We start from the raw sequence: 24,647 nt of genomic DNA, 5'->3' as shown, positions 1-24,647 counted from the left end.
TCTTCATTCACTGTCCTTTCCATTCTTACTTTTTTAAACCTACTTTTTTAGTTTTTTCCCTACTTTTTCTATGTCTTCCAATGAATTTGTTTATATCAACATGAAAAAAACAAGGCAAAATGAAGTTACCAATCTTTAATGATCCCTCATTTATGATACTTAAAATCATATGTTTTAGAGACAATTATCATCTACACACTTCTTTTACTTGGTAGGAATTAAAAATGTATTTTTGAGGGTACTTATCATGATAGAGAGTTACCAACTTTGATGGACAACTTGAAATAGAGGTTTCCCAGCATTCTTTAGGGTTAGATCATCATTTGCACAATTCTTTCAGAACAGCAGAAGTCATCCTGACTTCACAGCTTGGCAGCTGCCGATATTGTGGATTGAGTTTAGCATCCAGAAAATAATCAATATGAGTGTGTTGATTGACAGGCTGGAGATGCCTCTGGCAGAATCTCAGTTCCATTTCCACTTGCGGCTCAAGACCCAAGACTGTGTCTGCTCATCTTTCAACACTTCCCTTTGCTCAAGGAGACATGGGGCCTTTCTCTATGAGTAGACAACTTTCCTTAATGGAAGGTAATAGTTTCTGTGAGAAGCTGAAATTTCTCAAGTAACTTTAAGACGTTATCTTGAGCATCTATTAGAGGTTAAATGTTAAGCAGGGCATTGGGAGGCTAAGAAGAATCAGTAACAGTTACTATTCAGGGATACTTTATGGGGCAGCACAGGCAAGAGGTGTACATGCATTCTGGTGTACTAAGCCATTGAAGATGGAAGACAGTGCTTTTCAGAAATATTTAAGTGTTGCTGTTTTATAGAAGTGTGGCATGGAGCTTTGAGTCTCACTACTCTGAAGCTCAGCTGTTACTCTGAGACATGCTAAGAGTGTGGTGAGAGCCAGTTATATATTTAATTTCTTTGAGCCATGTTTTTTTTCTTTTGTGAAATGACTTGTGTATATCATTCAGATTGCTATCATGCAAACTACACGTAGGGATCAAATTGGCCACTACACCTCACTGGCATGCTGTGAACACAAAAGTTCACCTAGTGGCACTGCAGTTTGGCTGAAAACATTGGCATATTTGCATTGCACAGACCCTGAGTTTAACTGTGATGTTTTAATACATGTATGTACTTGGATTGTCATTTTTCCAAAGATTGTCTCACAACAAGACAGACTCTGCCTTGTATTCTTTAGTGGGAACTAAGACTTTGGAGTTAACATCTGTGTCACTAGCTGGTAACCAGTAAGTACAAGATCAGGAATGTGAGGCTATCCAGCCTGTTAGCCATGGCTACATACTACCTTATACTGTCTGTGGTCTTACTTGAAGGAGCAATTATTTGGAATTAAAAGAAAGATGAACATGAAAGGATTCCTGGGGGAATTAGACTTTGAACTTGGCCTTGGGGCATCATGGAAAACTGGTTTTTCTCTCTGCTTCTCTCTCAACTCTAATACAAATACATGGTGTTGGGTTAATGCTGTGTGGGTGGAAAACTGTATTTTTATTGTTTTTTTTTTAATGCCCTGGGGTTAAGGCTCATCTGCCAACCGCCTCCTGATATTTATTAAACTCGACCAGGATGCCAGTTTTCTCTACCCATCACATTTCACTACTCAACGATGTGAATGACAGAGTCTCCCCCAAGAGCGTGGTGTGAAGTGGATACGGCTGCAGTGGAGGTCTGCCGCTCAGGGTTAGGGCTTTCATTACCTTTGGCAGGATGTGAAAATTGTAGGTTAAAAGGGGGCACGAGTTGAATTTGCCTCTCTGGGGCTATCCCTCGTTTTTCAATAAATACTCCTGATATTGGAGAAATGTCAAAAACCCCCAAAGCCTTGCAATCTAGTAAAAATGGCAGTTTACTCTGCCCAGCTGAGAACCTGCCAAGCCATAAGCCCATCTGTTGACTTGTTGATAATACACACAGCACACAATTATGGGAATTAGTCCAATTTGTACTCACTACGATTGTGTGAGCATATTCTTCTAGAGTGATTGACAGGACATGATATTTTGAGGTCTTTTTATTCCCTGTATTAATATAATATGAACTGTGAAAAGATTAAAGCCTCATTTACATAACCTGAGATAAAAGGGGGTGAAATATTGTAATTATCCTTTCAAGCTAAATTTTCACTGCGATTTAAATTAACCTATGCAGAGAGCAAGTTAACCCCAACGAGAGCTCTTGACTGGAAATTTATTTGTGAAATCAGCAATGTTTATCAACTGGCCCATCAATTAGTCGTGAGCTCTCGAGATGCCTCCTGCAAATGGGAGATGAGGAGGAGTCGGGGTTGCTTCGCTGCTGCAGGGCATTTCAGTTCCTCTCTAACCGTGCTCCAGTTTTATTTGGGTAAAATAGACAAGATTATCATAACTAGCCATAAAAGTACCAAGCTAGAAAGAGTAATGGTCCGCCATGAGGAAATGTGGGTTTGGCCACATGCTAATTCTGTCACTTTCCGAGAGAGCTGGGGCTTCTCAGGCTCAGGGTGTGTAAACTCTCACTGGCCTGAACGACACCAGTGACTCCGAAGTCCTGCAGTGGCCAGCAACAGCTTGGGGATATGACCAGAAGGACATGTAATTAACTGGGTATTTAAAATCCTGCTAAATTAAATTATGTTCTAAATCCAGAATAATTTTTAACAAACCTAAAATTCTGAGTTATGCAAGCTAGAATATTGTAATACTTGTTTCTACTGTAGCATTAGAAAAATTGTAGGGGATAGGGATAATATTATTTGTTCAATGTTTTGATTTACATTAAAAATTAAATAAAATATTAGAATTAAATGACATATTTTTTACTAACCCTGAAATTCACAGCCAAATCCTTTGAGATTTCCAAAAGGAATTCACAAGACACTGCTTTAATTAAAACGCATACTGTATTTCACAGTTTCCGAGGTCCGTAACTCGAGTGTGTTTTAATGAGTGTTTCTGCTTCAAGGTCATGTGGTATCAGTCACAATGTCAGCCACAGTCATCATCTCAATAGAACAGCTCCCCTCCGTGAGGAGATGATTCATCTCTGCCTTTCCCAATGTGATTCCCGGAAGGCTCTAGGTTGGATAGCCTTTCAGAGCAAGGGACTTAATTCTTGCTTAGCTGGCTAGAAGCCTCTCTGAGTTCTTTGCCATGTAGACATCACAGGATAGCTCAAAACATAGCCATGGAATTTCTTTGCATGCTTGAGAGAGTTCTGAAAGAGAATTAAACATCCAAGATCTCAGCCAGGTTTTCTGGCACCTGATTCCAGAGGAACCAGCCATGACTTTGATGTATTCTAAGAATGAGAATACACCAGTAAGTTCCAATGGCCCTCCAAGGGAGGACCTTGCCTACCGTGTGAAAATGAGGAAACATGGTCTCACCAGCATCTTCCGGGCTGTCTAGAACAGCACTGGACTTATCTAGGCTTTCTTTATTTCAGAAAAACGAATATAAAGAATATAGAATATACTTTGCTGAGATGGACAAATTTCCTTTACAAGGAGACACCATTAATTTCAGGATAGTAGATTTCAGTCTTTCCTTGAAATATGTGAAGTATTGGTAAGTTCACTGGCTGTGTAGAACTGTGGATATATGGATATTAATAATCAAGTCAAGGGTATAAAAGCAGCAACAAAATGAACCAGCTTGTCACTGAGATATGCCTTCTAGGTTAGCTACAGAATGAGCTTTTCTATTTTTTTGTGTTTCAAAGTTGCAGGAACACTGATACTTTTCAGCCTGGCCATTGCTTTAGGCATGGTAAAGAATAATACTGTTTCTGGGGCAATAGTTAATAGGACACAACCATCTCTATGTCTGCTTCTCAGTCCATCTTTGAATTTTCAGCATCTCTGCCAACACTCGCTGGTAGACAAGATCAGAAACCAGTAACCTGACTTCCAAATATTAGCTTGTCTGGTGGCATTTGCATCTCAAATCTGGCTTCATGAAATGGAAAGCCTTGTCCCTCTGGTAAAGGAATTTCAGTGAACAGATGGAAATGTAGTTTTCTTACACACACACACACACACACACACACACACACACACACACACACACACATACAGAGTGAGCAGATGCATCCCCTTCTAACAGTAGAGTCTTGTCTGTGTTTTCAGCCAATCCTGATAAAGCAGGGGCTCTGAGCTCAAGTTCAGTATGTTTCTAGGGCAGGGAAGATATAGTAAGTAAAATGATAATTGGAAAAAGGAATCTTAGTGTTTTTCTTTTATGCATTGTGGGAGAATAAAGAAATAATATTTAGCTGTGGAGGTGAGTGCTCCTCTTATTTACTGGAATGGAGAATTGTGAGCAAGACAGAATTGTGGGAAGTGGCGCAAATGTCTACTGGCCTCTGGGGACGAGAAGAAAGGAAACTGACAAGACTGTAGACTGCATTCCATAATCTCCTTAATTTCATGCTTGGGAAGTGGCTTTCTAGTTTTTTAATTAAGGAGAGTGGAAGTAAGAGAAATTGGATAGGTTGCCCTATTTGTGAAGAGGACCTCATGGTGAATCCTGTCTCGTGAACTTGCTATTGACATGAACGGGTTAACACATAAGGTAGCTGATAAATGTGTGCCTCATCATCATTACAACCAATGCTGTGTTCCAAGGTTATATAGTCAGGAAGGAGGCGGGGAAGAATATGAATCAGGATACCCGACTCAACCCTTTCTGCTCCTCTCAAATCAGCAGTTTGAGAGTTAGTGTGGGGAGGTTGGCACAGGTGGGCGAGAGAGCCTGAAAGGAAGGGAAAGAGTTGTCAGTGTGGAGAAGAGAGGGCTGGGAGAAAGTTCGCGCAACAAGAGCAACTGAAGGGTGTGGGAGTTGATGTAGGCAGACATGAATTGCTGGAGGGTTTAAAAGTCAACTGTGGTTTATTTGAATCTGATATGCTATTGAGTGCCAGGGGAGGATGTTGGGAGAGTGCATTATTTGGTCAAAGCCGGGGTGAAGGGAAAGTTTTAGAGATGACATTCTCAGCTATTATTAATAGAGAAGGGAGGATAAGAAGTCCCTCTGTAAAGTACACTAAGACCTAGAAGAAGAGGGAAGAGCAGGCACACAACAATAGAGAAATGACTATGTAAGACTGGCTCACGACGTTGCCTCAGTTCTGGCCACGAGTCCTGTAGACTTCAAGTTTGAAGTGTGTTCTGTAAACTTCATGTGGTTAGGAACTGAGGATATCCATCAGCAGTGTGATAGTGAGGGATTTTTCTCTAGAACTCACAATCAAGAAAGACTTACCAATGCATCGTTCTGGTCTACCTTTGTTGGTGTTCAGGACCAAACGAAGAGCGGGTTCCTATAAAAGGGTGCATTAACAACAGAGTTGAGGCTTGCAGAGTTGAAGCAGAATTACCCACCAAGCTGGGCAGTTGTCAGCTGGAAAACCAGTGAGACACTGTGAACCATAGCTTCTTTGTGTGCACAGGGCCACACGAAGATTCACACACATGAGAGGCAAGGAAAAAACACTTCACTGGAAGAGAGACTGTCTGCAACAGTACATAGTTCTGAGGGGCTAGTCACCCAGCTACACAGCCAGCCACATAGTAAGGAGTACAGAAATATATATAGAATAGAGAAAGATAAAATTCCAGAAGGTAGATCTAAGTTAGAAAAGCTGGCTAGAAACAAGCCAAGCTAGGGCCAGGCATTTATAAGTAAGAGTAAGTCTCTGTGTATTTATTTGGGAGCTGGGTATCAGGCCCCCAAAGAATAAGAAAAAACAACTACAGATGGCATTAAGAGGTGAACTTTTGGGAGGTGATTGTGTCACTAGGGCAGGGTTCATGAATGAATTGAGTCCCAGAGACGTTTTCACTTTCTATAATTTGAGGACACAGCGAAAAGGAACCATTTGTGAGAAAAAGGCTTTAACCAAACACGGGATTTAACGATGCCTTCTCCTTGGCTTTCATAGTCATTAGAACAGTGTGCAGAAAATGTTTTAGTAATAAACCATCCAGTTTATGGCAGTTTTTGTTAGAGAAGCTCCATAGAACCAACATACCTGCCTTCAGCCTTGTATTATTTTGTATCTAGTCTTTATCTGGGTAGAATATTTATCAACTACTTCATCTCTACTGCCTGTAAGGCTATGGAATAGTCCTCTTGCCATGGATTCAGAAGCACAGGAATCAGAGCCATTCCTGCCTTATACACCCTGAGGGATCCTGCTTGTATCTCTGTCTTATTGCTGGGTATTTCTTTGAATTGACAGGTCACTGGGGACCTACTATATCCTTCAGCATTAATGTTAGTGGAAGAATTTTCTTTTGTTACCTGATCATATTACTTAAATCATCTTATTTTGTGTAAGTTTGCTAAGGTTGATACTCCAAGGTAGGCTTTCTTGTTAATTCTAGGGTTCAGGTTTCAGAAATATCAATGTTTCTAAAGATGTAAGAGCCCTAAGGGGTTATAAAGAGAATGAGAAGGAGTTACAAAAGCTTATCTCAGCCTCCTTCTCATTGCATGTCAGCACTCTATAGCAAGCTAAGTGAACTCAGTTTTGCAGGCTTTGTTCTTCCAGGCCCCACCCTTGTGGGTGCAAGCCAACAATGTTCTACTATATTAGAAGTTGTAGGCAACCTTTAATGGCTAATATTTGACCTATTTGTAGTAGGTGAAATACTTAAATCTGTAATGAAATACTAAAATCTTTCCAAAGTGAAAGTGTATGTCTAGGGTATGCTACCCATTCTCTTTGGTTTATGAACTTGTCCAGTTCATTGCTTAGTGCTTTCTATTTCCTTGTTCTTTTTGGATTCACAGCTACCTTCCTCTGCCAGCTCATTCAGCTTCTACTCCATTCCTTCCTTATCAGTGTCCTCAGAAACAGATCCCTCCAGTCTGGAATGCTCTCTAAAAGCATACTGCGCACTGGCCTCTTGGAGACAATGCAGGGCATTTTGGCAGTGGGAACAGTAAAAGATGTTGAGTCACATGACCTCAGACCTGTCACTCATCATCTTGGTGACCCTGAGAAAATCAACTGTGAAATGAATTAATCACAGATTTAAAAGAATAAATACGGTTAAAATGACAGACACAGTTTAATATATATCAGTTATCAGCAATACCAACACTGATGTCCAGGATTAATTGCCAACCATGCTGGCATGCAACGTCTGATGCATAGTAAAATCTTGCCTCTGCCTTCTGTTCTTGTCAAAATGTCTTCTATGGTTGAATTGCTGTTCTGAAGTCCATAATCAAAGTACATAAGTTTATATGCATTATTTAAATATAAGAACAGGTGTATACTATTCTAAGAACCACAATGACCTAGAGACAGTCACAACAGAAGTCATGAAGCAGATGAGTGTCAATAGATAAGCTGAATACCACCAACAATGTCCTTAAAGGAGAGAGAAACATGAGAATTTTAGAATATGGTTATGAGAACTGTTATAGCTAAGAAGACATCTGGAAAGCATGCTGGGACCTCAATGGAAGACAACTTGGACTTACTGGGATTAGGTTCGGGAAAAAGTGCTGATATCTAAGTCGTGTTGAAATACCTTCCAGCGTGGTGTTTGCTCTTTCACTTAGGATGAGAAGGAAATGAGTCACCAAGCACATTTAGCTGTGGCCCCTGTGCACATTCCTTTGAGTCTTTTCAGTAACAGTGTTCATGTGCCCATTTTCCAGATGACTAAGGCTCAGGGAGGTCAAATACTCTTGTGTAAGGTCAGAAGCCTTTCTGGTGGAAGACCTAGTCATCTTTTATGTTGTTCTGTCTTTAAAGTCCAATTCACTGTCACTATATCATACAGCCCGTTTGTCAGCAGTTAAACCACCAGAGATGAGTTAAATTGTTTGAAATGAACATAAGAAAGTAGACAGGAAACTAATATATCCTAGGCATATTTAACAAAAAGCTAAAACTTAATCACAAAATCCTTAGATATTGGGTAAATCTCTTAGGTAGACAAGGCAGGTAGAAGAAAGGAGTTGTTGAAATGCTTTATTGTATCTGGTGGAATCCTAAGCAATTGCATTAAATATTGAAGAGTCACTTTTAATTTGGTGGGGGGATTCTCTGTTCATAGAGAGCCATTCATCCTGTTCTTTGTCTCCAAAGACTTCAGACTTCACACCTACTTTGTTTCCATAGCTTGGGAACTTGGAGGTCATGAAAGTTTTTCTTAAAACAATATCAAGGGTATTAAAATGTCACTAACTGAAGCTTTACCCATCTAGATCTGTGGTTTCTGCCATCCAATGTGAATGCTTTCAAATTGATCTGTGAAGTGTTGAACAACTGTGTCTCTTACAAGCTTATAGATACTTATTGTGAATTTTTAAGGTCTCACATTGTTGGTTGGTCACTTCTGTTATTTCAACTCAATTTTTACCTTCAGTTGTATATTCTTCTCTAGCATGACATCAATTTCTTCAGCATTGTAGTTTTGATTTGTCCATGAAATAAAGGCCGTGTTACTTTGATAAACACTTCAGAATATACCTTTTCTTTTGTATAAAGTGCTTGGATTTCTTTTAAAACAACCTTGGGGCTCTATAATGTACCTTTTCTGTTGGCCCATAGTCACTTAGTTAATGTTCTGAAACACTGAATAGTAAGAACGACCATGTATTTACAAGTTAGCTTTAAAACATGTACCAGACCCCAGATTTTAGTGAGGCATATTTTGCAGAGAATTTATACTGAGTCTAATGGATATAATAGTGTAAAAATAATAGGCACTAGTATTTCTTAAACATCCAGTTGCTTTGAATATTTTTTGAGCCATTTGTCCTTTCTTTCTCCAGCACTCCTACCCTTCATCCTGTTCATAAACAGCTGTTTAATACCCACCCTGCGACAAATCTGTCCTAGGTTTTGGTATCTGTAGGGAAGAACTATGGCTGGAGTGAGTGGACGGACAGTGGACAATAAGAACAGGGGCTGAAATGATGGAGCTATGGAGAGCAACACCACCTTGCGGGACCTTGTGTGCTAGTGTAGAATCTTCTGCTCTGGCTTGAATGTTATGGGAGACACTTGGAGTACTTGGGAAGAGGTGTCACATCATGTATTCTTCAAGATTCCTCTGTTCTTGTGTTAAGAATAGACTGTAGAGGAAGGAAATATAATGAAAAATTAATAAGGAAACTGTGTAATAACACAAGCAAATGGGCGGGCATATGATTCAGCTGGTTAGGAGCACTTGCTGCTCTTGTGAAGAGCCCAGGATGAATTCCCAGTACTTATCTGGTGACTCACAATTTTCTGTAACTCTAATTCCAGAATATCTGAGGCCTTCTTTTGGTGTTTGCACAATCTATATATGTATGTATGTATATATATATATATATATATATATAACATAAAAATAAATAAAATGTTTAAAAATATAATATAAACAAAATATTACTGTCAAGAACCACAATGAAAGTATAGAGGTATGACTAGATTGTGAATTTATCCTGGGGGTAGAATTTGCAGGTGGAGTGCATGTTGGGTATAAGAGAAGGGGTCAGGGAAACTTCCAAGGAGTTGGATATGATTTACCATAAAAAGCTAAGGGGTGTTATTATACTAAGCATAAATGATAAAAATTAAGTTTTGGACATGTTTGGTTAGACATACTTATTGGCTGCCTGGATGGAGATCTTGTCTCCACAGTACTTTTGTAAACTCAGGGTTGATTAGGGCATTGGAGTTGGAAATAACTCTGTGGAGTGGTTGGTTTATTACTTTTCTCATCACTGTCAGGAAATAATTTTACTAAAAATTTAATGAAAGGGAATCTTATTTTGATTCATAATTTCAGGGAATAGCATCCTATCCTTGTGGGAAAAGCATGGGGCTTAGGGTGATTCTGTCTGTGGAAGTAAGAGCTTGTGGTATGGTCTGTTCACATGTTGATGGATCTGAAAGCAGAGAGAGTTTGGGATGGGAAGTGGAATATTATTAGAGCAAGCTTTAATGATTCATCTCATCAGCTAGGCCATACAAAACGTATAACAGCAGTCTTTGCTGTACAGTTGGCATTAGAAACGATGAGACTTGAGATTTCTAAAGAAGTTTAAGAGACTGTTGTGGAAGGCCTGAGGTTCAGAAGTTGGGAGGCAAGGAGGGGTTGATAAAGGCAATTGAAAAGGGCAGAATGAGAAATGTTTACCAAGTGAGAGAGAACAGTCAGCCTCACAAGTTTACCATTATGTATATTAGAATGAGCACAGAGAACCACCCATTGAGAAGCACACAGGGAATGGGCAGAGGCTGCATTGATTATGGTGCTGGAAGAGATGCAGAAGGTAGTCTAGTGGCTGAGAGAGGATGCGAATTCAAGATACATTGGCATCTCAGGAGTTGGTACTGGAGGTGGAGACACAGAGACTAGAATGTCTCAGTCTTCTTTCATGCATTTTGAGAGGACCGAATGTCCTCTGTGCTCTCTTTACTAACCCTCTAAAATTTACTTATCTTTAAAGTTTTCAGGTTTAGGAACTTTCACGATAAAGGAATTCTGCTAACAGCACACTTACGTGCCTAATTAGACTACTAGGATGCAACCTAATTAGGACCTTCTCAAGGAAGTATTAAATATGTTCCAGCTCTTTTCTCATTAATTATAGATTCATTCATTCAAAACTGTTTCATGTGCATCTGCTCTGTATCTGTGAGTCTATTGATGAGGATAGGAAGGGAGTGGAGCGTGGTCCTGAAGGGATGGACACATAAGTCAACAAAGACAGTGTAAGGTAGAATGCGTCTTCCTGGAGGTGCTTGAAGTGTTGTAGCTGCAGTCCATGGCAGGAGGAGCATCAGTAAGGTCTCTAGGGAAAATACCTGGAGCCAGGGGTTTATGCATAAATTCCCACAGAAGTTAAATGGGAATGACATTGGTCTTTGCAAAGCTGAATTTGGCAAAAATGGTCAATTCAATTCTCTGTATGTGTATTAGGAGCTATGTCTGTAGGGGAAGATGGCCCAGTAGATGTATGATGGATGGCCCATGTATGAATAGGTAACAGGGCTGGAGTAAGGACAGTTGCTAACTTATGTACAGTCCAACACTGTATTCTTCTAGGCCAGAAGTCCTCAATCTGTGGGTCACTATAGGAAGTTAAGGCCCACCAGGCCAAGAGGTAATTAGCCTGGAATCTGCCTGGTGCTGTCTACGCCTAGCCAATGCGGGACGACCACGTGATGTCAGCTGATCAGAACACCTGGGTGCTGGGAGGGTCTATAAGATTCTCCCCACTTCTGAATAAACAAGTCTTCTTTTCCCCTTTCACCTGGCTCCATCGTCTATGTCATTGATGCTGCACGTTCATACCCAGTTTCGCAAGGGAGCCATTAGGATCCAGCAACAGGTCATGACCCCTTTTGGAGTCTCATATCAGATATTTACATTATGATTCATAATGGTAGCAAAATTACAGGTATGAAGTAGCGATGAAATAATTTTATTGTTGGGTCACCACAACACGAGGAACTGTACCAAAGGGTTTCAGTATTAGAAAGGTTGAGAACCGCTGATCTATGCACTTCCAGTGCCTAAATGAAGAGTATAATGCACCACCCAGTCGATGAGCCGCATTCCTTCCATATAGAGTAGGTATTGAAAGCTGTGTGGCTGGAAGAGATCTTAAAGACGTTAAGGATTTAGAAGTTTGGGAGACAAGGAAGAATTGATCTAGGCCACTGAGAAGTAGCTGAATAAAGAAAGCACACACAATGCGAAGGCAGAAGAGACTGGTCACTCCGTGAGACCAATGGATATGATAACATTTTTAAACAAGATTTTAAACTTTAACCACTTGTCATATCCAATAAACCAACCTCTCTCCCTCTCCCTTCCCCTCTCGTTAGTATGGATTGAAGTCAAATACACAGAAAAGACAAGCAAAAGCTCCATTAAAGTTGAGAGCACAAGTGAGAGGTTCAGGGCAAGACTAGCTAAGAAGAGCGCTTCTGCTATCCATTCTTCTTTGTTCTCAGAACACAAAGCAATCCACTTAATGGTCAATATAGCACTGGCTCTCAATGCTGGTAGATGGCACCGTGATCCAATGGGGAGCACGGCTTAAGGGAGTTAGGGTGCGTGGCTGAACCTAGAAGAAAATAGGAACAATCAGGGTCTCAGGAGACTTGGAGGCATGTATATCTTAGAGATGATGAGCCATTTCCTCCTGTTGTATATAAGAGCTCACACCTTGGGGACTGTTGTCCAGGAGGATGACTACAGTGATAGTGACGACATCAATGGCAGCAGCAGCAGTACGAGAAACAAAGGGAGAGGAAAGGAAACTCACTGGATATTACACACAGTGCTGTATGTGTCAGGAGTTCTCACTGACTCCTCATAGCATATTTATGGCGTAAAGGATACGGCTGTCTCAGTTAATAGATAAGGACTATCAGAGAGGTCAAGTGGAGCTGGTTGTTTGCTACAAAGTTTTTTAGGCTTACATTATATCCTTTCTGATCCACTGTAAACTCAGTGGAACTGTATCTGGTTGACCCTTGTAACTATTCAGAAGCCTGCCATCCAGCCCTGCAGCTAATAAGTTTGTTGAGCGAACGGATGGCTGTTGACAGCATGCATTAATGATTACAAACGCTGTCCTGAGTCAGTATCTTATAATTCCTACAGTGTTTCATCTGCAATGAGATTCTTAGAGAAAAGCAATAATAAAGTAATAAAAGACTGACTATCTAAGATATTACTTTAGCGATCATCTTATTTATTTTCAATATGGTTCTGGGATTTCTCATTTAAAAAAGAGATAAGTCTCATTAAACTAGAATCCCAAAATAACCGGCACGCAATATATATATATGAATTTTATTTTCAGTGGTGATCGTTTTTTGTATTTAAATGTTTTATCCCTAATAAAGAATTAAACTGTTTAGCGACCTGAAAATTGAAAATTTTTCTCTGCACCAAGACAACAGGGCTCGTTCACAGACTGAGTGCGAACAAATGCCCCACAGCCACTACGTTAGCTTTTCCACCGCTTGAATGTCAAGATTTGTGCTTTCCAGATTAATTATTAGTCTGGGCAAAGACTATGTGCTGTCATGCTTCACAATTAATACCCAGACTGTTTTGAAAGAGAGATAATTTGGTGTTTTGAAAGAGAGATAATTTGGTGTTTTGAAAGGGAGATAATTTTGCATTTTCTGGCTCATTCTTCAGGGATGAAGATAAAAGCAGAGAATCTACACTTCTCGTCTGCATTTCAGGGGAGCCTGCAGTTGATTAATTAAGTTGTCACCCTGCCATAAACAACGCATGTCGGTTATTTTTACAACTTTAATAAAGTTTTTAGAAATTTACATCAAAATTTTAATCAACATTACATGTATTATTTATACTACCCGGGTAGCATCGCTGTGGTGTATTTCTAAGCCTTGCGCACTGGTGCAGAATTTCAAACTTGATTCTTCATTAAATTTTAATTTCTGAACTTAGCTTCTCCAGGTGAGTACAGACAGCAAATAACGCAGTTCCCACCTAGCTCCCAAGTGAAAATGCTTACGGGACTGTTCAGGGCTTCCTCTAGCCCAGCCCACAGGGAGGGCCTGTGACAGTTCTTTCCTTTTCTGTCTATGGAATGGCTGAGTGTACCCATGGTACTGTCCCAGCACTCTGGAGGCACAAGTGCCGTATAAAAATGCCAAAGCCCCTGACGGAAATAGACGGTGCAAAGTCGAGGAATGCAGAACACGGCGGGAAGGGGTGAGTAGGTGGAGGGTTGTATCCCACACATCAAAAATTCATGCCGAGCCTCCCCAAGCTGTTCAAACGAAAGTGATTAAGGCAAGACTAATGTCTTCATGTCACTTAGAGGAAGGAAGACATACTTTTAGAGCTGACTTTAATTTTTATTCTTAGAATTTATGCGAAGGCAAAGGAGCATGGGGAATGCAATTAAAATAAAATTTTTGTTCAACATGTGCTGTTTTAGATTGGCACTCATGTTAATTCAAAGAAAAGGGAGATTATCATCAAATATTTAGCATCCTTTTGTGCGAGGAGAGCAAGCTCAGTAAACACAGTTGCTAACTTTTTGGTGTTATCTCGCTAAGGCAGAATTAAGTTGGGAGAGGCGGGAGCCTGACCATTTAGAGACAGGGACAATATTCACTGTGGTTTGAGATAAGCAGAATAAACACATCTCTGCTTATGCAGGCACTAGGCTCGCTAGTCTGAAAGGCACAACTTTCAAAGCCTCCATGTATCCCAAGAGCACTTCCCATGGGATAATTGTTCTGTTCATTTAAAAATAGCTGTGAGATGAAGGTTTCCATTTTTACAGATTATTGATACCTTGTTAATATTGAAGACACAGAAAACCATTTCTCACGTTTGGCAGTGGGCAAAGGATTCCACTTTTGGATTAAATGATGAACACTGGTCTTAAAGGGTTACAGGATGAAAAATGCCTCTGCCCAGTGTCTCATTTGACAAACGAGGGGCCACAAAACGTTCCAAGGACACAGCAATTATTTTGGACTTCCACTGAGGAGATCGGCTGTCTCTTGGCAACTATCAGGCCACGTGACCTTGGAAATATAATTTGATCTGCCAAGAGCTCTTGCTGATTAGGAAAAAAATACAACAAAAATAGCATAACAAAATTGGGAAATTTCTCTCATACCTAGGTTTATAATTGATTTAAAAATATATGATCATATTATATAGCCATAAATCAGTTGGAATAAAAAAATACCATTTATTTAAACTTAGTCCTACTATGCAGCTCAATCTATTCTCAACCTTGCAGTCTTCCTGCCTCAGCCTTCCTGGAGCTGTGATGATGGTGACACCTGCTGACTATCCTGTCAGTGATTCCTCAATTCTTCAGCTTCCTCACGACTCTCAATGTGTTGATCAATATCATTCTCCGAATGAATTGTGGGCCTAGTTTTCATCCTTAATTCTTCCTCTAACTAACTCCCCAAATCCACCTGTTTTTGTTCCTGCACAGCAGGGCTAGAGAACCACAAAGTATTTCAATATCTCACAGCATGGGTTTCCAGCACCATATTCAGCATGTCTTGTGGGTCTGATAAGAAAACAAATCTCAAGTGGAATATTGTAAACCCCTCACTTCATCTGCTTGTCTCCCGTAGGAGCCCTGACCCTGTAGGTGTTCAGCTTTGTTGTCTCTGATCTATAAATCTAGAAATAAATAATATCTGTACTCTCTGAGGGGTTCTGAGTGGAGCCTGTTGTCTGTGAGCACCCTGGGCTGGGTAACCTGGGTTTAAGAGCAGTCTTTTTCTTCAATGATTTCGTAGGTGAACTCAGATTAAATACCTTTTATTTCAGATTAGAGTTGATTAAGAATGTGTTATGGCCTTGATACAATGGATATCTCTATGAAATTGATAGTAGTTTGTGCTCAGCAAATAGTTATTGAAACTCATTCTTGTGTACTGCATGTGGTTACTGACAACCGTGGAACTTTGCCTCCAGAGCTGAGCACAGTTCGATGAAAGAGTTCTTCTCTATGTTGAGATGCTTGGTAAAAGTTATTAATTAATGAGAGACTTCATTTTGTTTATCAAATGTTAAAGGTTTATCTTACTTTTAAAGATGTCTCTCCCTCTTCTCTCTCTGTGTGTGTCTGTGTGTTTGTGATTATGGGCATGTAGTTATGGGTGTCTGAGGATGTTGGTGGCATTGGATGCTCTGTAGCTGGAGTGATAGGCGGTTGGGAGCTACCTGATGTGGGTGCTGGGTATTGAAGTTTTCACTCTTGCTGAGCTACCGCTCCAGGCCCAGAGGAACTTTACTTAGGCAGCCTTTAAACGTTGTCAGCGAGAGCGCAAGAGCAATGCACAAGGGCTTCCCTGGCCTGCTGACCACTACAGCAGGTCAGAGTGGATAAGATTTATCCTCAAATCATTTTCACTTCTTGCTAATGACGTTTGTATGTTCGTTGACTTAGAGCAAAAAGAAAAAGCATCGAAAGGAATTTTGATATTAGAATTGTTTTGGTCTCGTGGAAGCAAAGATAAGGTTCAGTTGGTGGGGTTTATCTGATACTTGGGAAATGGCATGATAAATCAAGGTCTCATGTTGGTCCACAAATCATACCCAACAAGAGTCTTTAGTGACCTCCTACAGATTGAACTTGTGTTATTTCCCCATAAAAATGACACATAGAAACCCTAATCCCCAATGTTATGGTAGTTGGATGTGAAGTCTTTAAGATGTGGTTAAATCATGAGGTGGGAGCTCTTGTAAACTTGGTTGCTGACTTTTTTTTGGTGTTTTTTGAAGGATAATATTTCTGTGAATATATGTTCTTTTTTGGAATTCCTGCTTCAGTGTCTTTACTGCTCGATGATATAGGCTTGCACTAACATACTCAATGAGATTAGTGTTCCTTTAAGATAGACCCTGAAAAACACTCTCCAAAAGATGAATATGGTCAGAAGATAGAGGCACATGAACCAGGAAGAGAGCCCTCTCCAGACTCTGATTGTATTGGTCTTGGACTCCCAGCTCCCACAGCTGTGACATTAATCACCATGGCTTATCAGCTACCCCATCTGTGGCCATTCTGTTACTGCAATTTGAATTGGCTGAAGGAAATTGATCCAGGCTAAGACATTAACAATAAGGATTCCTGAGACTTGCTCTTGTAGGTTCTGGTTCTGGGGTCAGATGAGGCCACAGCCTACTGAAATAAGTCACTTGACTTGATGAACTTCTGAGACTGTAAGCACCTGAAAAAAATATATGAAAAAAATATATGATCTAAAGTATTAATCCTGCTAGAAGGTCGTTAGGTTTCTGAACTAGCTGAGCATGTCGTAGCAGCTGGTCCTTGGTAGGCCAGGATATTTTGAGCATCATGTCTATAAAAAGAGGTAAGCAGTACTATTTGGGGAGTTCTTTTCTTTCTCTGTCTGTGTGTACTACATCTTGTGGAAGAGTAGGTGGTATGAGCAGACCAATTATCAGTTTTAAATAGAATAAGTGTAGGTCTCTGTGATTGCAATTAAATCCTATATAAAGACTCATTTAATCACTAGTGGCAGAAAATCAACTCAAATGACTTTAACAGAAAAGGGACCATTAGTTCACATTTTTGAAGGAGAGAGATCCAGGTATTTACCAATTTTGGCCTTCCTCCATTTTTCAGTTCTGTCTCCTGTGACATCTTTGTTCTTACACAGGGTCCTCTAGGAGTGGCCTGGAATGACCTCTAGGAGCTATGGGTTAATTGGATTTGGAGCTACAGAGCACAAAAGGTTTCTGACTCTCAAGAGAGTCAAGATAAGGACTGGATGGTTCTAATCGGCAGGATTGAATCATATGGTAATTCCAGGACTCTGCTCAGATAAATCTGACTTTTGATTGGCCTGGAAAGGATCTCATGCTTAATCCAGTGGTTTGGTCACTGAAGTATTGAAACCAAGACACCTAGGATGAGAATGAACCTTGTTTTTCAACCAAAAAGCTGTTAAATGTTGGGAGACAAGTTGGGGAGATGGCTCATTTGGTAAAATGCTTCTTGCGCAAGCATGAAGACCTGAGCTGGATTTTCAGCATCCACATAAAAAAAAAATGTATAATCCTGATTTAGGGAGGCAGAGACACAAAGATCCTGTGGGGTTTGCTGCTCAGCTAGTCCAGTCAAACCAGTGAGCTCCAGGCTCAGGAGAGATCCTGCCTCAAAATGAAGGTAGAGAGCAGTGGAAGAAGACATCTGAAGCCCACCTCTGAACATGTGCGTGCATGTGCATTCCCCCCCCCCGCACACATATGTGCACATCCACTAAACACACACACACACACACAAACACACACATACACACATGCAATAAGATTTAAAAGCAAAATTGGAATTTTGGTGGAACAACCAATCCTCACAGGTTTTTTAGCATAGAGAGACTGAAATAGCAAATACCAACACCTGTGGGTTTTCAGAGCTAACAGACTCTGCCTCTGACTCACAGTCAAGTGTGGGCAGGAAAGACTGCTCTAAAGATCTTTCTTATCATTACTAAAAGTTCACTTCAGCATCATGGACTCACCTGTGGAAAAGTTTTTCGAATCCAATGTAGCGAGAGAACTTATCCTAGGAAATTGTTTGGAAAGAGGACTCTGTGTGGATGAGGCACTTGTGCCATCGCACATCTGTGGAGGTCAGAGGAGGTGATGATCTCCTTCATCATGTGGGTCCCAGGGATTGAACTTAGGTTGTCAGTCATGGCGGCAAGCACCTTTGCCTTCTGAGCCATCTTGCTGGCCATGAAAACATTCTGAAACTTCTTACTGGTGATTTCCCGAATCAAAATGGTAAGATTATATTTTACTTCCTTGAAGATGATAATTATGCACACAGATAAAGTTAAGTCTTAAAACAAATCAGACCCCAAGAAGACACCACTCCACAGGCCCAGCAGCTCCTTGATGAAACTGGAAAACCCCAACTTGGAAACTTGGATGCATTTGTTCCAAGTTCTGGTGTCTCTACATGACACCAGAAACTTCCAGATCAGATTTTGCAGGCCAAACTTCAACCCTTTAATGAAGGTACTTGCTTCTGGGACGACAGAACGTGCAGAAACCTAGATGGCAACCCAGTGAGACCCTGCACAGACTTATGAAAAATGACATTTCACAAAATTCTGGTTTCAGAAACTTGGCTGAGAGCGTGAGGAACTATTCAGGTTACACATCGGATTACAGATGTTTCTATTTTCGCTTGTTTGCCTCTCCCAAGTAAATTAGTATCAAATCATGATAATTAGAGTTGTCAATCAACATACTTAGAACACATGTTCAAGGCTCAGGGGGCATCATGGGAGAGGGAGAGAAAGACTGGATGAGCTAGAGGGCTGGAACATCTGATTCCAGAGACAGTTCCTTCTGAAAAGGGGGAACCATGGAGTGGGTGGGGCATTGGATCTGAGGGGAGGGAGGGGAACAGAGGGAAGGTTAGGAGAAGGAGGTAAATACGATCAAGGTACACTGTATGAAATTCTCTAAGAATTAATAAAATACTATACTGAGTGAAGTAACCCAGACCCAGAAAGAACATATAAAATAAATAAAAGTAGTAAAATGTAAACAGACATAAAAAATACCAGAGTATTTATTACTTTTATTACTTTACTATTCAGAGGGATATTCTTCTTCTTCTCTCTCTCTGTCTCTCTTTCTCTCTCTCTCCCTCTCTTTCTCTCTGTGTGTTTGTGCATTATTCCTGTGAGGGGGCAAACACATCTACACACATGGGTGTGACTACATACACATGTGGAGGCCAAAAGTTGACATCTAATGTCTTCATTTATCCTCATCCTTCTTATATATTGAGGCAGGGTCTCTCACTGAACTTGGGGCTAGCAGATTAAGGCTGATTGAGTGAGCTAGCTTGTACCAGGAACTCCTTATTTCCATCTCCCAAGGGCCATCCTCTATGCCTATGACTTGGGCACTTGCATTCCAATTTTCACACTTGCAAAGTCAGTGCTTCAGTTACTCGGCCATCTTCCCAGCCCCAGGAAATGTCTCTACAAAAAGATTTCTTAAAAAGTAAGCTTGGTGCTGGGCGGCGGTGGCGCACGCCTTTAATCCCAGCACTCGGGAGGCAGAGGCAGGCGGATCTCTGTGAGTTCGAGACCAGCCTGGTCTACAAGAGCTAGTTCCAGGACAGGCTCCAAAGCTACAGAGAAACCCTGTCTCGAAAAACAAAAAACAAAACAAACAAACAAACAAAAAACAAAACAAAACAAACAAAAAAAGTAAGCTTGGTAGGAAACTACATACATAAAAGCTCACTTTCAGTTACTGGGAAGCTTGACTAAAAGTCAGAATTCATTGGAAGGCTTCTGGAAAACTGGCCTTCCTGGCAGGGGGATGGTTAGGATGGGTTCCCGGTCTTCCTCAAGGTGCCCTGGTTGGAATTGCTGGCATACTAATTTTATGGAGCCATTTCTGGTTGCATTTCTAAAAACCTTTCCCCAATGTCATGTACCAACTATTATTAATGCAAACTGCTTAATAAAATAACAATTTAATGGAAAGGCCAAGTCCAACCTCTGTCCAAATTAAATCAGTGTTTGCAAAAGCTACTTTGATGTGGAGGTTCTCTTGGCTCAGGAACCAGCTTGCCATGATGCTGAGGAAGGATGAAGTTAAACACGTTTTAGCATTTTGATGACGAGGAAGGCCTCATGGCTGAGAAGACATTTTTAATTTTATTTTCTATTCAGAGCTGATACCTCCTTCTCCTGTCTTTATTTTGCAGGCTCTCTGTTGATCTGGCACAAGTGTGCGGTTTAAAAAAATGATGATGTTATCTATTTACTATTCAAATGCAATTTTAAATGGTTTGGCTCAGCACATTTGAATCAAAAATCCTATTAAAGATGCAATATTCCTCTGCTACCTTTTTGCTGGGAGCATTCACACGGCGTTCCTTTCTCTATCAGAATATAATACTGTATACCTGTTCGGAGCCATGTGATTTCCAGCTTTGACTCTGCAGTCCTTAAACAGCCTGTTCACCTTCCTATCATGGAAATTTGGTATTCATGCATAATTTCTCCCCTACATTTGCAAAATACAGTATTAACCACGTGATCATGGCTTCGCTCTGCTCTACAGCCTTTTCATTTGAAATCTTCCAACTTATTATTTTTGCTTCTACCATCTGATAGAAACCATGAAATTGCTGAGTTGAGATAAACATCCCATTTCTTTCTTCTCTTCAACAGCGACGGAGCTCTCTTACGAATGAGGAATGAAGAAAGGGCAAATTGATCATTTACTCCACAGTCAAAAGTTTTGATCTCTGGATTGATGAGAAGCATGCTTAATTTTAAATATTTTGCATGTACTTAACTGCCTAATTGCATGGTTAAATGAGCTGTAAGAGAAAACGCAGCTGATAGCTTGGATCAGTTTTAGCCAGTTCTAAAGTACTGATGCTAACGCGAGGCTGTGCTTCTCCTCTGGTAATTTTTGAACTTCTTCAGATACACTGTTTATTAAGCAAGCCAGACTTTCTGCTTGGGCAGCATTTTCCAATTACAGAGTAGTCTTCCCTGCAGCACTGAGAGATGGAATCAGAGGCTGCGCATGCATTGTGGGCTACTCCAGTCAGTCCGAAGCCAGGGAATTCAACTCTCTTTCAGCCTTACTTTCTCCGTGGGCTGCAGGTGCATTTTGACATATTTTTTGTGCGATGACTATATGTGAGCATCCTGCTTTCAGTAATTTTGATCACTCATCCAGGGATTGCCTGTATGAAGTGCCTGGAAGTCCGTCTCATTAATTACACCAACTGAAATGCAGTTAAGTTGTTGGCTATGAAGCGTGCATGAGTAGGCACTCTTTCATGGATGCATATGCTTGCATTCAGTCACATTTGTGGCTGGCAGCAGAAGACACTAGTAATTAAAAGAATTTGGATTTGCCCTCAAAGTCTGTACAGGAGAGGTATTTGTGAGATTTTTTTCAGAAAGGAAAGAAGTAGAGAACAGGTGATGTTTCAAAGAAGATGGTTTTAAGAAGATACGTGGTTGTTCAATGTAGCTTTCAGATGAGCCTACTGAGAATCCTTTCTCTCAGAATGCTGGTAGCAGAAAGCCATGGGTACTCCCTAGGGCTCTAAATGTGTTTAGTGAGCATGGGAGAGTTTTGAGACCCTCTTACATAAGAGTAGCAAACAGAGAAGGTCCTAGTATACCCATCTGAGTGCCACAATCCAGGCTTTACAAAGATTGTGTGAAGGTACAATTTTCTGCACTAGAACTATTGATACTAAGAGTTTGCAGAGTGGCGTCTGTCTTCGTAAGCCTATGCTGATGTACATACACACTGTCTCCGTCACGGCATGGGATACAACAGATCCTCAGACAAGTACGTTCCACCTAAGTTTATAGCCGTGTGTGCTGACATGCAATCCTCACATCAACACCAAGGATGGCAGTGGGTAGGGAGTATTGTTAAGAGTATAGATTCCAGGACCCACACATTAAGCTTTGGGGTTTGTGGTCTATTTGATTATGTGCTACTTAATATTGGCTGACCTTACATAAGTATACACACCCCACACAGCATTGCCTTATAGGACTGTGGAGAAGACGAAGAGTTAGTAACACAGAAAACTGAAGTACTCACTAAAGGGTAACTCATAATTATTAGTGTGCTAGCAGTGTGTCCAGAAAAATGGCTCTTCATATATATTCCTTGAATCATTGGGGCACATGGGAGACCTACTTTGGATCAGGTCGGTATCTCCTGTAAGTGCCATTATACATGCATCTTAATGATATCCTCCTTTGCTATAGAGCAGCCTCCAGCCTTTCCTATGGCTCCTCTACTTGGGGATTCCTGCTGGTGAATGATCTGCCTGGATTATTCTCATGATTTGCTTTCATGTGCATTATTTCCCTGGTTCCTTTGGCCCATCTGAACATCTTCAAGTTGTATGTTAGATGCTGAGACGGACTAGGGGACCTAGAGATGCTTTTCATTTCCCATCAACCTGTAACTGCCTGAGAACCATGAGTCAAATAATTTATTGTATATAACCATTTAGGGAAGCAAAGCAAACTTAACAGAGCTTCTTAACTAAGCGTTTCATTTTTTTCAGTTGGATCTTGGATGTGAGACACAGATGAATTCCAGTACTCTAGTGATGCTGGTGGGAGCAGACTTGTACAACCCCTCAGATGGGGTGGGTCTTATAGCCTGGAACTAACATAAATCCAATGAGCACTTCAAAATTATTTTGGTATCTTTCTATTCCAATCTTGAGAAAAACCAAGAACATTTTCACCTCATCTAGCTCCTTGCTGATAAACCAGAACAAGCGAAATCACTAAGATTTATATAAAAAATTGGCCGAGCTTTGACTTTCTTAAGGATTTACCAGATGGAATATTGAGTGAAATCATAAGAACAATGTTTTCTCAATAACGTAACTGTGATAATTTTATATCAACTTTACACAAGCTAGAATTATCTGAAAGGATGTGACCTCTATTAATAAAATGTCTACATAAGACCCGGTTCTAAGGTGTTAGTGGTAGATTGGGGAGGGCCCATCTATCAGCACACAGAAGCTGTGTTCCAGAGGTGACCAAGATTGTACCTCCTGATGGCACCCAGACTTGGTGGTATAAGAGCCACCCAGGTGGTACTAGATTTGAAGGCATTAAGGGGGCATGGAGAACAGCTGAAGCTTGGCACTGTAAGAGGTTAGGAGAGACCATTGGTGAAGGTACACCTAGAATAGCAGATGAAGACCCAGGATTAAAGGGGTCATGGAGAAAAGTTGAGGCTTGACACCATGAAAAGAACCCAGGAGAGGCTATTGGTCACAGTGTACTCCAATTTCAGTAGAAGACTTAGGATTTTGGAGATGTCAGTACCATGAGATGACTACCAAGAACATCTGCAGTGGAGGATTAGAGCCACCTTAAGCAAAAAAAAACCCTGCTATGTGTATTATAGAGGACAAACTCAGAGACGTGAACTAAGCACCTTGGGGGAATCCAGAAGATTGTGAGTGAATCCCAGTAATTGACCATTGAGTTATTTATGCTGTTGGAGTTTGGTTTTGCTTTCTTCTAGTTCTTCCCTCTTAAAGAAAGTATTTACTTTAGTTTGAGTTTTACAGGAGACCACAGCTAGAACTTTGAACTTTTAAATAGATTTTGGAATTTTTTAAAAAGAAATTGAATATCACCTCTTAGGGTGATATTTAAATATATTTGATTTTGTAAAGACTTGAGACTTTTGAAGTTATTTATGTTTTTAATATGAGATCTTGAGGATGAATGAGAAAGAAAGGTTGTGGCTTACCAGTGATGTGTTTCTGTGTTAAAATGACAAAGGGTCAGTTGTATTAGGTAGTTTTATGCCAACTTGATACAAGCTAAAGTCATCTGAAAGGAAGGAACTTCAATGAAGAAAATTCCTACATAAGATCATGCTGTACACAAGCATGTGGGGGGTATTCTCTTAACTTGTGATTCATGGGGGAGGGTCAAGCCCATTGAGTGTGGTGTCATCCCTGGGATGTCAGTCCTGGGTTCTAAAAGAAAGCAGGTTGAAAAAGACAGTAAGCAGTGCCCCTGTATGGCCTCTGCACCAGTTCCCGCCCTGTCCTGATTTCCTTTGATGAGCAGAGTCATTTTAAAATATAAGACATATAAACCCTTTCCTTCCCAAGTTACTTCTGTTACAGTATTTTCATCATAGCAATAGAAATCTTAACTAAGAAAATAGCCCGTTAATTTCTTTCATAAGGACAGAGAATGGCATAGTGGGGTTTGAGAAAGTGGACTGTCTGGAATCAGACAAGAAAAGATTAAAATGGCTGGCTGAACAACCTTCCTGAGTAGGCTAAATTCTTGGTACCTTAGCTTTCTTATCTGGGAACACACAAATAACTATATCTGTCTTTGGAATTAGCAAGGGTTGGAATTGGTACAGTTAAGTAGATATTATTATTATTAATGAGTGGAGTTCTTTTTAAAGAGTTTACATCAGTTATCAGTAAGAAGGAGCATAGTCTTATTTGAGGGAGGGAGTATTTGGTTATTTACATGCTGAGGAAAGATCTTGGGCCATTTAGGGTACAGCCTAAAATATGAGAAGCTAAGTCCCA

This window comes from Arvicola amphibius, chromosome 1 (genome assembly GCF_903992535.2).
Source record: "Arvicola amphibius chromosome 1, mArvAmp1.2, whole genome shotgun sequence".
Classification (NCBI taxonomy): domain Eukaryota; kingdom Metazoa; phylum Chordata; class Mammalia; order Rodentia; family Cricetidae; genus Arvicola; species Arvicola amphibius.
The sequence above is the reverse complement of the archived record's forward strand: the minus strand, read 5'-3'. Positions refer to the sequence as shown.